Source organism: Papaver somniferum, chromosome 5 (assembly GCF_003573695.1).
Source record: "Papaver somniferum cultivar HN1 chromosome 5, ASM357369v1, whole genome shotgun sequence".
Classification (NCBI taxonomy): Eukaryota; Viridiplantae; Streptophyta; class Magnoliopsida; order Ranunculales; family Papaveraceae; genus Papaver; species Papaver somniferum.
Genome location: NC_039362.1, coordinates 110268365 through 110281947, shown reverse-complemented (window position 1 = coordinate 110281947; position 13583 = coordinate 110268365).

Here is a 13583-nt window from a genome sequence, read left to right as displayed (position 1 = left end):
TGGTCCTTGTTTGATTAGTTTCAGGGGTTTTAGTCTTGAGTACAGTTATTGCAACAGTTGTACTTATTTGTTTTTTTAGTAGTATGATTATTTTTTGTATGTATGTTACCTTAGGGGGATGTACCTCAACGTTATGCTGATGCTGGTCCACGCCAAAGGGCTCAGCTAGATTATGGGGAAGGTGGCAGTGTTTCTCATTACGGGGAAGCTTACAATGACAGGTTTGTGAGTTCCATCTTAATGCTAGTAGCTGTAATTGGTTTCTTTTAAGCACCTATTTATAATACCCCGTTATGATTTAGGCTTGGGAGATCTCACCTGGGGTATGGTGCTAGCAGCAGAAGTTCTCTCTCTGCCCAGGACTCGCATGGGATTTATGGCAGTCATCAGAGTCTAGGTTATAGTGGAGGTAGGGAGTTTAATTATTTATTTTTGGTGTTGTTTCGAGTTCGAGTCTTTTCTGGGTGGTCTGAGTGTTTACCAATTGTGTGTATGATTCCTATTTACATGAATGATATGGTGCCAGGATCTTATGGCAGCAATGATGTCAGTGAAATGTACACCAGCTACGCTGGTGATTATATCTCTCGTGGACCTGATGTATGCATTAAACCTTTTACCAGTTCTGTAGTTTAAAGCTTTTCTCTTGACATCTTAAACCGTTGTTAACAGTGTTTTGTGTCTGCAGGTGAAGTACTACGTAGCTGCTTCTTTCTTGGTAGAGAGATCCTGTAAGAGCAATGGCCATTGGATTGAAGATGCATAGATGTTGTCGCGTTGGATTCCATCAGCTTTGTGAATCCTACTTCAGATGCAGCAGTCTGCGGCATGAGAGGGCTTTTATGTGAGTCGTGTTTCTGTTCCTGTTAGCATGTGACATGGGAAAACTTAGATATAAGTTATGAACTTAGAAAGTTTTTTAAGTTTCTATGAACTGAACTTTGGAACTTAGTAAATTTCTATCTATGTATTCCCTCAGAATTTGATACTTAACAAAAAAAAAATTGGTACTTAGAAAAATTTGTGTTTTTTATATGAATGTGTAGATATGAATTGATTGAGTAGAGTATGAATTTATTGAAACTATTGTTAGATATGGATGATTGGTAGAATGATATGTGTATTTATTTGGAATTCCGGCGTATCCCGGTCGAGAATGAGCTGCCGGTCAACCTTGATCCGGTCAAAATTGGTCATTGCTGACTGATTTTGACCAGGTCAAGGTTGACCGACAGTAATATTTTTACAGTTACAAAAAAATTCGTAACGGCTTTAACGTGTTACAACGTTCTGTTACTAAATAAATTCGTAACGGCTTGAGCATGTTACGACGGTGCCACGTAGTAACGGCTCTAAGCTGTTACAAGGGCCGTTACGAAAAAAATTCGTAACGGCTAGTGGGCCGTTGCGGAAAAATTGTAGCACCCCTTTTCGTAACGGTCAGGAACCGTTACAACCCCGATTCGTAACGCTCAAAAATCGTTTCGAATCGGAAAAAATGGTGTAGTGGATGCAAGCAACAAGTATACCTGTTTTTAACACAACTTACTCAACAGGATTTTATATGAGTAAGTTCTCGAACCTTGTGATTAATTAGCACAAGTACGAGCCACAGGCTCATTACGAGGTTTATGTCTTTGGTTAAGTTTGTTTTTCCTCTTAGTCTTATAGAGGGATCCTGTTTGACATGAGAAATTGTCATAAAATTTACTGTCATCAAAATAAGAGACATAGTTAGAGTTCTTACCAGAAGTACCTTGACATGAGGAAGTAGATAATATGTTGACAAGCTCTTTAATATCTTTTCTTATCTTATCAATCTTCCTTTCTTTCGGAATGACTTTCTCAACAGGAACAATGTTTCTTTTAGAGACAAAGCATTGAACTTCCTTTGGACGATGTTTATTAAGAAGTCTATTCTGCTCTTGAACATTGGAGGAACTCACTATGCTGACTTTCATGGTTGCATACACAGGATAGGTACGAAAACCAATTGGCTCAATCATACGGATGTCAGTCACACCTTTGAGAATCATATCTAGGGTGTGTTGAAGTTGAACTAAGGAGTCTTTATTCAACTTGGAATTTCTATTTTGTCTAATAGAACACTTGGTCTCACAAACAAGACATACCTTTTGATCATCGGAATGATTGGAGGATGCAGTCTTAATATCATCGTCAGAAGAGTTGTCTCTTTTACAGGATGTCCCAAGTTCAAGATTGGAGGAAACATTAGGAACATCTGTATTTACTTCTGAAAGAAAAGCATCAGAAGTTCTTGGTGCATTAGATTGCTTTGAACATCCTTGAATGGAGAGTTTATTCAAGCGGTGTTCAATATCCAAGGCATCCTTTTCGAGGCTAGCCTCAAGAGTCAAGCATGAAGACTGATCTTCAGCGTTGCCATGGACTTTGCAATCTCTTACAATACCAAGAAGAACATTGACATGGTGTTTTAACTGATTCATTCTAACAGCTTGAATTCTAACAAGATTTAGAATCAATTTACTCTCTTCAGCTGTATCTCATTCATTAGAAGAGAAGGTCTCTTTCGAAGGGTAGTCATGAACACTCATGCCATTGTCTGTCTGTCTCGTCGAACCACAAGGTTTCTCTATATTCAAGATTGAACTTTTCTCTTTAATAGATTTAGACGAGAGAGAATCTTTATTACTGGTGACGCGTTTATCAAAGATAGTACTCTTGTCCATAGAGTCAGATCGCTACAAACACAGAATGATGAGGTCTTAGCGTGTTTGCCTGCTCTGATGCCAATTGAAAAAGCGGGGGTCTAACAACACCACCCAATTTTTCACTTAGTAATATGTATGGACTAACTCCGAAATACTTTTCTAGAGAATCAACTAGACAGTCAGACTCAATCTAGATAAAAGTATCTCAATGAGTTAATATCTCTCTCTTGATTTGATTTTTACTCAAACTAAAAACAATAGCGAGTCTTTATCAAATACAAGGAATAACTTGGACGGTACCAAAGACCAATGTCCAAGGACCAATCAATATCAATCAACAACCAAACGTTGGATTTCCCATTGATGATCACGAACGCACAACCTGTATTATTTCAATTATATAAAATATAATGCGGAAAAGAAACAACACAGACACCAGAAATTTTGTTAACGAGGAAACCACAAATGCAGAAAAACCCCGGGACCTAGTCCAGATTGAATACACACTGTATTAAGCCGCTACAGAAACTAGCCTACTCCAAGCTAACTTCGGACTGGACTATATTTGAACCCCAATCAGTCTCCCACCGATCCAAGGTACATTTGTACTCCCACGCCTCTGATCCCAGCAGGATACTGCGCACTTGATTCCCTTAGCTGATCTCACCCACAACCAAGAGTTGCTGCAACCCAAAATCGCAGACTTGATAATAAACAAATCTATCTCACACAGAAAAGTCTATCAAAGGATAAATCTGTCTCCCACAGATAAACCCTAGGTTTTGTTCCGTCCTAAAATATGAAATCAAGGTGAACATGAACCAATTGATAATCCGGTCTTATTTCCCGAAGAACAGCCTAGATTAATCAATCACCTCTCTACAATCCTTCCTGACTACACGGGCGGTTTATCGAGGAATCACAAACAGTGAGACGAAGATGTTTGTGACTTCTTTATCTTTCCTATCGGAGAACTCTCACGATCTCAAGACAATTAAAGATTGTACTCGCACGATAGAAGATGCAAGATCAGATCGCACAACTACGATAAAAGTAGTATCGGTCTGGCTTCACAATCCCAATGAAGTCTTTAAGTCGTTAACCTGGTTTTAGAGAAGAAAACCAAAGGTTAAAGGAGAATCGGCTCTAGAGAGCGCACTAGTATCACACAGGCGTGTGGGGATTAGTTTTGCACAATGCTAGATGTCTCCTTTATATAGCCTTCAAATCAAGGTTTTGCCTTAGTTACAAATCAATCCATATTCACCGTTAGATGAAAACCTGATTTAGATTCAAGCTAATATTTCTCAACCGTTAGATTGAAAGCTTAGCTTGTCACACACACTTGGGTAGACGTTTACTGGGTTTGTGAAAACCATGCCCAAACGTGTACGTGTATGTTGGTTCAACATAGTAACCCAAAAGGTTAACCATATGATCATTTCATATTAACCTAGTTCTTCTTCACCATAACTAGTTCAATTGACTCAAATGAACTAGTTAGAGAGTTGTTCAATTGCTATGAGATCTTATGTAACTACACAAGACACAATTGAAACAAAGATGATTCGATTCGATTGAATCGGATCATGAACTTTATAGCCACGGTTTGCATAAAGCATTCCTTAGTAATTTAAGTTTCATGTTCGGAGCACATCTTTAGATCGTAACCTCTTAAGCTCACAAACAAGTTCGCGGACTTAAGACAACCGGTGGAGTTTTCCAAACTCAGCATAAAATCTCGGCAAAGAGACTTTCGCCAGTTCGCGGACTAGGTTCGCGGACTGAGTTAAAGGACTTACACGCAAACGAGTTTTTGGAAAATCCCAGCAGAAATTCTCGGTACAAGAACTTCCGTCAGTTCGCGGACTGAGTTCGTGGACTGGGTTCGCGGACTTGGCAAAGCCAATTCCTCCGGTTTCTCTCAATCAACAAAGTTTGAAAACTTCAGATTAAGGAATACATGGTTATGTAATCTAAAATCTCATTCCAATCATTGAGACATTCTCAGAGGACATTATATAGCTGTTATTCACAGACTGTTTCGCGTCAGAGAAATTCTCAAAGTAATTGAAACTTTTCATGACTTTTGTCACTAGGTGAAGATAAACTTGATCAAAGCGAAACGCTTTACCAACACATGATTTCGATATATAGATAGGCGAGATATACTCGGCTCAAAATATCAAATGTGTATGATCTAGTCTATATAGCATACGACTTTTGTCTCATAAGAAGTAGGAGATAGAAGAGATAGACTTTTGAGTGATAGATAAGTTCAAGTCTCCACATACCTTTTTGTTGATGAAGTTCCACGGTTCCTTGAGTAGATACACTTTCTATCCTAGTTCGAGACTTAGCTATGTAGGCTAGAAATCAAGACTCATAGTTTTGATCACTAACATTGACAAACATGCTTGAGATAGCAATGCATGCGAGGTCGACCGAGCTATGCTCTAACAACAAAGATATCATTATGGTTTCAGGAATGAAAACATGAAATACAATGCTATTGTTTGCAACATTAATTGGTCATTTCCGTAATGAAATTGGTATGTAGTCCTTGACTTTGAAAACAGTGTCTCTCTTGGTCCAGTAGTTCAGGGCAGCCAAAGAGTTGCATCTTAACAAGGAGATGCAAGTAAGTTAGTGGTGTCATCTGTTTATATTTTCTGTTTACTAACTACTTTGTTGTTTCTAGCCTCATTTTGTGGTATGTAGTCCTCGACCTCATTCAGAGGATATGTGTCTTCTCTAGCCTCATTTTGTGGTAGGGCCAACTCAGGGAGTGCATCAACTGGATGGATTTCAGGAGCCCTTGTCCTTCCTGCTGCAGGTTTGATCACAACTGCAATTGTTGTGGTCTTTTATTCCTTGATATTTCAATGCTTTAGCTACTCATTGAGTGACTTATGGCTCCTGTTTATGAAAATTTTATGATGACAATTCTTTAGGATTATTTCTATCTTATGCTCTCATCAATCTTTGGGAAGATAAGTTGGTGTTTCTCTCGTGGTCTTCTCATGGTATTGCCTATTACAAGAGGAAAAACGTCCCTTGCACTTGCAGTAATGCAGCTTTCTCCTGAAGATTCTCACTCTTCTTTGTCTACCCCCATTTACTTGCATTGCATCTTTTGTTTCCCTAGTTAATTTCTTTACTCATTATCCTAGTATTTAGACCAATGTAGGCAAGGGACATGCTGACATACTTGTTATGTATCAATTTGCAGGCTTTCCTTCTTCCTTCCCCTAAAAATGCATCTTGTGCTAATTATGCGAGATGTGTAAATCAGATCTTGCAAGGTTTAAATAATATGCAGGAGTTGTGCTCATGACTTCTATATTACATTAAATGCATGCTTATTATTGTCGCTTCATGGTTTTTAGTAGACTTTAAATTGTTCTTCTATTTTATTTTTCATAACAGTTGTGGCTGAGGATTCCGTTGGAGAAGAATGATGATGCTATGGATGGGAACTCCGATCATTTTGTGAGTATAACTTGATCGTATATGCATCTTTTTGGCTCTATTAAAGGCACCACTTGGCTATTCCTTGTCGTTTTTTCCCACCACTCTCATAAATATGGTCTTAGAGGATTTGAAAACTGTGATACGCTATACTCCACATACTTTCTTGTTTGAGGTCCTATATCCTTTCAGTTAACTCATTCTTAAACTTCAGAGTGATGGCGATGTTGACTCGTGGGAGTGGTGGAATTCGTTTAGGATGCTCTGTGAACATCACAACCAACTGCCAATAACACTTGATGCTTGGTAAGTTTTTAGCTTTATGTAGCATGAAACTCTTTGACCATCATAAATATAAATCATATTACTATTTGTTTGTGGGTGAAAACGGTTTCTGCTGTTTTTGGTAATTTCGTGTGTGTGGATGAGAAATGAGTCTAAACCCCAAACAATGTACTGCACGGGAGTACTTTTGATTCGAGAGATCAATGTGTACAATACTGGCCTAAACCAAGAAATGGACGTTCCAGGCTTGATTCGGTCACAAAGTGAAGGAGAAGGGTTGGTTTAGGGAGGAAGCAAAGAAAGTGTTGAAACTAGAATAGTTGATTCTGGAAGTGTGGGTGTTTTGTGACTTGTATCAGAAAGTTGAACTGGCTAGCTATATGAAAGTTATCAGATGATTTCTGGATGTGGTATTGTTATCCTGACCAAAACTTGTTCATTGGTGGAAATAGGTGAGACCTATTTATACAAGTCGCAACAAAACGTACCCTGGTCTCGTAGGAAGTGGAAACAATTGAGTGGTGGAAGAAGGGAGTAACGCCTGGAATTTATGTTTCCATAATGAGATACGTTTACACCATTACTTCTTGCTATCACTAACCGCCCCGCTTTATAACACTTTCCTGTAAGGGGCATATTGCACGCCGCACGCTGTAAACCGCCAGACCAATACCCTGATGAGTATCCCCCAGTTTGTGACATGTTTTGATATTTCGAGTGTTTTCGTGGAAAACATGTAGCACTTTGCTACGTGTGGCAAGTTAAAATTGAGAGGCTTACCGCAGGCAAATAGCATGTGATGCTAGGCTCGTTTTGGCTAGTTGCCTAAAATTTGTCACGAGCTCACCGGCTCGGTGGCGAACTTCGATGGCCGAGATCGCATCTTATAAAATGAGGGTGGTCGTTGATTGTGTCTACCTTATGTTGGCGCTTGATAATGATGCAATGGCGTTTTGGTGTAAGCCAGTGGCATTGCGGCATGGCTCGTGCATGTCAGTGGCACGGTGGTGCAAGTGGCGCTCGGCGTAGCCAAGGCCATTGGGTTTAGGTGGCTGGTCGCCTAAAAGTTGCCACAAGTCAATCAGTTCAGTGGCAAACTTGAATGGCTGAGATTGCATCTCTGGAGGAAGGATAGCCGTCGATGATGACTACCTTCTGTAGGCAATGGCGCCTTTAACGCGCGCCGGCGGCGTTGCAGCATGGATGGCATGGCTCGTATATGCCATTAGCACGGTTGCGAAAGTGACAAGCCGCGCCTGTGGCATGGCGGCATGGCCAAAGCTGGGATTTGGTGTCGTGACCAAATTAGGGTTTGGAACAGTGGCCGAAATTAGGGTTTGGCACTGCGGCCGAAATTAGGCGTCGTGGCCAAATTGGGATTTGGTGCCGTGGCCAAAGTTTAAGGATTGGTGACATGGCTGGCATGGCTCATACATGCCAGTGGTGGTGCAAGTGGCGTTTTGTGTAGCCATGACCACTGAATTCAGACGGCTTTCGCTTAAAAGTTGCCACAAGTCTGTTAGTTTGGTGGCGAACTTGGATGGCTCAGATTGCATCTCAGGAGGAAAGGTAGTCGTCGATCATGGTTACCTTTAGTTGGCAGTGGCGCCTTTAACTCGTGCTAGCGGCATTGCGGCATGGCTGGCATGGCTCGTGCATGCCTTTGGCACGGTTGCGCGCGTAGCCATGACCACTGAAATTTTGGCATGTTGGTGTGGAAATCTTGCCTAAATTAGGGTTTGGCTTGTCGAAACCCTAATTAGCCTATACGGCATGTCGCATGTGGTGAGTGGCCATGTTTGGTACGTTTGGCATGTGCATCTGGCATGTGTGCCTGGTATGTTGGCATGTTTGGCATGCTGCTTGGCATGTTTGGCATGCTGCTTGGCATGCTGACGCGTTTTCGGGAAGCCAATTGGCTTTGCGGCCATCTGGCGTGGTTTCCTTCTTTTCAACATTGTGGCGAGTTTAAAGCAACCTGATTGGTTAATGTAAGAGGGTCGTCCAAGCATGGGCATGGCTACACTTCTGGTGTGAGTATGCGGCTTTAGAGCGACCTGATTGGTCGATGGGAAGTGGGGCCTGCAATCTAGGGCGTGGCCACACTTCCAGTGCGTTGTGGCGGATTAAAAGTGACCTGATTGGTCGAGGGGAAGAGGGCCGACAAGCTAGGGCGTGGCCACACTTCCCGTGCGTTGTGGCGGATTTAAAGCGACCTGATTGGTCGAGGGGAAGAGGGCCGACAAGCTAGGGCGTGGCCACACTTCCAGTGCGCTGTGGCGGATTTAATTGCCTAGTTTGGCTAAGCATAGTTTCGACCAACGGGGTCTAGTGTACTGAGCGGGGCGCGAAACCCTAGTTTTTGCAAATTAGTCGGGTTTATGAGTTTTTTGTGAGTCATCACAATAATTGGCTGGATTTTGTATGCTGCCACAAAAATCCTTATCTACAGAATGCAGTGTGCTTTCCGTCTGAGCATTTTGTGTGATGGCCTTAACTTTGGTACTTGGAGGTTCATGCTACTCCGCTGCGAATGAACATAAATTCGTCATGCCATACCGATATTAAGGGTTCTGTCGGGGAACGTAGCACAGGAAACTACTCAGTGAGTCTTGTATTAGTGAGGTGCCGAAATTTACAGAGTGTTTGGGATGGTTGCTACATTCGCATGTCTGGATAAATTTCATGTAAATATATCGAGCTCAATAAATATGCCGGTGGAGAGGTTTAGCACTCACATCACTGTTTCCTTGCAGAGTGATGTCACATCAGATGCAAGGTTTTACGATTTTAACCCTAAGCTAAAAACCACCATCAACATTAAGTCCCCTGCTTAACACGTAACAGTGGCACTGTTGCGGGGTAAGCATAAGATGGTGACAGACAAGAGTAAAATCGAAAGAGCAAGACGTGAAGAAATTTCCAAGGAAATTCAACTAACCTTTGGTGAAGTCATGAGGAATCCGTGATCCTTGTGTTGGCGGCTTTTGCATAAATTCGTCTTGGCCACGGGATGTTGGCGCTAGTGTGGCATCTTTGGCTATTGGTTAAGGAATGGTTCATGGCGCTGCTAGCTAGGGCATTGGTTAGGACGCGGTTGGAGTTGGCTTGGGCTGCGGATGGCACTTGTCAGGAGCGGAAAAGTTGGCGCTGAGAAAGATGCAGGTGCATCGGTTATCGAGCAGAGAAGCTGGCGCTGAGAGGATGCAAGCTGTTGGTGCTGGCTAGGGCGTGGAGCCGTTGACATTGCTGGCTTGGCCGTGACGCTACTGGCTTGGCTTGGCGTGGAGACGTTGGCATTGGCTTGGCGTGGAGCCGTTGGCACTAGCTTGGGGTGGCGTGCGCTAATCTGGCTGGGACACGAAGAGGATGGCTGGTTAGGGCTTGGCGCTAGCTTGTCCATGGCATGTTGGCGCCATGGAGCTTTGCCAGCGCGGGTCCGGTTGCCTCTTTTCATGTGTAACCAAAAATAGGAAACCTTCCTCCTTTCGAACTCCCAAAAGTCGTGCCTATAAAAGGCGTTGCCCATCTTCTTTATCCTGTATCATCAGTTTTATTCTCACGCCTTGGAGTTAGCAGCAAAGCAGTAACAACACAACAGGTGAGCGTATTCCAGGTATGCATCTCTGTGTTTCTTCTTTTTGTTTTCTCTTCTGTGTTGGTGTAAACCCTAGCCGTACATCCATTATAAATTCGTGAAATACTTTAATCCGAGTAATTTCCCTTTGTCAGTAGTATCGCAATAACATCAACCACCATGTTTAACGGTAATGAAGCCAATTGTTTATGCGAAGTAATTACACATAATCGGGTAGCCGTCGTTTAAACTTTCCCCACAAAAACCTAATTCTAGGGTTTCCCTTTTTTTTCGAATGTGATTATTCCTGTTACACCCTCTTGGCTGAGGGTATATCTCTCGTGGCATAAAGTTGGGGCAGATGCTAGTCCCCATTCCTTTGGTTACCACTCCTATGGTTATGCGCCACCTTTGGCCGTGCATCCTGCGGCTTGCGACCCAATAAATTGGCTTGTGACCAAGATGATTTCTTTCACCGTTGACAAAATGATTTTCATGCATCATTTTCTTAGTAGTAACTTTTACTGGTTTTGCTCCGTTGTAGTTACTTCAATAGTGAAAGCAGCGTAAAGAAATTCCGTTAGGATGTCACCTGAGAAAAGTCTCGCCACCGCATTGAAGAATGTTGGCAACTCCAAGCCAAACACGAATGATGAATTTTTTACAAAGTCTTCTACACTTAGGAGAGCCCATCCCAAGTATGTGGCGACCCTTTTGACCGGTTCAGAAAATGAAGGAGAGGTCCAGTCGGTTCGGCCGGGGCGTGTAATGCGGTTTTGCCTTCAGAGAAAAGAGTATTTTGCTTCTCCAATCGACTCCAAAATCTGTCAAAGTCCATTGCGCTCTTTTGATAAATGGATGCAATTTATGATAAGTCAAAACTATGTGAGGGCCAATTTGACCAAAGGCGCAAATCATTGATGTTGTCATGGCTTCTGCAACACTTCAAATCAGGAAAGACATCCCGGTCTCGATCACTTTTATCTCCAGATGGTGTCCATATACTCATACGGCCATATGTAGGTGGGGAGAAATGACCATATCTTTAGAGAGTGTAGCCGTCTTGCTGAACCTTCCCATAACAGGGAATCTTGATATCACGTTGTCTGACGATGAAGAAAAATTGTGTGCCACTCTTGTCGCGGAGTCAATAGGGTTCGTTCGGAAGGATTACGAGACGAAGTGCTTCTATAGCTGGTGGGTATCTCAATGGTTCCCGGATGAGTCGGAGCCGGATCAAGTGAATAGTACGCTTCATGTCGCGGCATTCTTGGTTCTTTGGTTATCCAGAGATATTCTCGATGATGGCTCTGGTAAGAAGGAGATAAGACATGAGCTCATTAAATTCGCCATCATATTGGCGAAAGGTGTCGTTCTTCCCACTAGTGGCTTGTTTCTTGGCTCTTTGTACATCCATTTGGATCATCTGGTCGCGGACATGTACGCTTCAAATGGTTATATGAAAGTGGACTCGTATGTCCACGTTGCTTTTCTCCAAACATGATTGTGGGAGCATTTCGTAAAATATGCTCTCAAACCGTCGGCTTTACTTCCTGAGTCTTGTGGCGGCTCCAGAATACTGCGTTGGTTGAATAAGCACCCAAAATATGGATCAAAGCTTATCGACATCCTTGACAATGCCTATGCCGTTAGATTTCGTCCTTGGGCTCCAGTCCATGCGTCCATAGTTCATCCAAACACTTTCGCCGCTGCTCCGAACTTGACTTTGCTTTCTGTTGGAGAGAATATGAGTGTGGGAGAGGTTGTATTTATGCGAAGATGTCTCCCCGGACACGTGCCATCTTTCTTCCGGGGGTCTTTCAAGGCAGTCCCTTATAATATTGACAGGGCGGCTCGGCATATGGGATTTGACCAAGGGGTCCCATTTACTCGTCATCCAGTTGCTCCGAAAGAATTGTTGCCAGCTTTTCTTGATGCCCGTGTTCTTGCGCCAGGTAAAAGCCTTCCTTTCTTGCTCTCATAACGAAGTCCAGTGACAACCCCCAGGTACAACATGTTCTGGCAGGATGAGTTTCTTGCCATCCACGGATTTGTGAATGACGTGGTGGAAAATTCTCGTGGCAAGCCTTCCCCTGTGACTTTAACGGAACATCCATTGTTGAGGGAGCCTTCTAATGCTAAGCGAAAATATCCTAGCCCGGATGTGGACAGACCCCAGAAAAAGGAGCGAAGTTCTAAAAACCGTGCGGGTGGTTTTCAGTCGGATTCGATGGCTCTTGTGACTTTTAGTTCTTCCAATATGCGAGTATGTATGATTTTCTTCCTGTTGTGGTCGTCTTGCATAAATATTCTGAATTGTTGCCACTGAACATCTCTTCCCTTTTGATTCAGGGTCTCAACAAGATAAACGCCTTTACCAGACTTGCAAGTGGCCAAAAGGTGATGCCTTCTGAAGAAAAGTCTGGCGATACTGAGCCTCTAAGCAGTGAAGAGGAAGATGAAGAAGAAGAAAACTCAGAGTCTGACGGTGATGGGGAAAGTTTTTCAGAGCGGGGCAGCGAGTCCTCTTCCAATCCCAGTGGGACCACATATGAGTCGGTGAGTCTCCCACACGTCTTTCTCTTGGACTAATTACTTATACCGAATAAATATCCAATTTGTGGTATCTACAGGAGGAGGCCGCTTCTGAAAGTCATTCTGAGATGGAGATTCACGTCAATGAAGATGTAACAGTGTCTCCAATCATGGAAACCGTACATGCTGGTAATCTGGAGATGGAGGTTGATCATCATAAAGATGCTGATGTGTCTCCCATGGCGGAAAATGATGTCGTGACGACGGGCGTGATTGTTCCAAAAGAATCATTGCTAGTCGCACATCCATCCGCATGTGTCGTTTTTAATCCTCCATTTGAGGCTCCTTTCGAAGGTCATGTGTTGGTTGGAGGATTCAGTGTGCCCGTGAAGTATGCGGAGCTATATACCAAGATATGAAAGAGGTATGGGCACATCGCCACGACCAGGAAGGTTGATAGTCGCTTTGCATTGGTTAAACGCGTGGAGGAAACTTTATCTTCAATTCATGACATGTGCGGCGTGAGTGGACACATTGTTTCTGGAGATGTAGTCAAAAGCTGGGAATTCCATCGGGATATGTGTGTAAACTTTGAGTTTAATGCCTCCTAGTTCTGTGATGGATTTTCCGAGATCCAAAGGCTGCAGGCTGAAGCGGTTGATGGCCCTTCCGCGGATTTGATTAATCAATGGGAGGAAGAAGTCGAGAAGTTGTCCCAGTAGTTGAAGCTGAAGCAGGCGGCTCTTCAAAGCATGAAGGATGTTTTCTCCAAGAAGAACGAGCCTTTGCTAGGTAATTTTCCTTGAATGTTTTTATTTTCAAAACTTCTTTTGCTTAGTTTTTTTTTTTTTTGAAAAGGAAAACGAAACGCCTAGTTTATGGTTTGATTTTTTCTTTTTGAATTTTTGGATTGATAGATAATTGTTACCTATGAGGATTTTGGATTATTCCTTGGAATGAATTTTAGAATAATGTTGTTTTGATCATGAATGTTAGTAGCATAAATATTCCAGGAGAGTCAT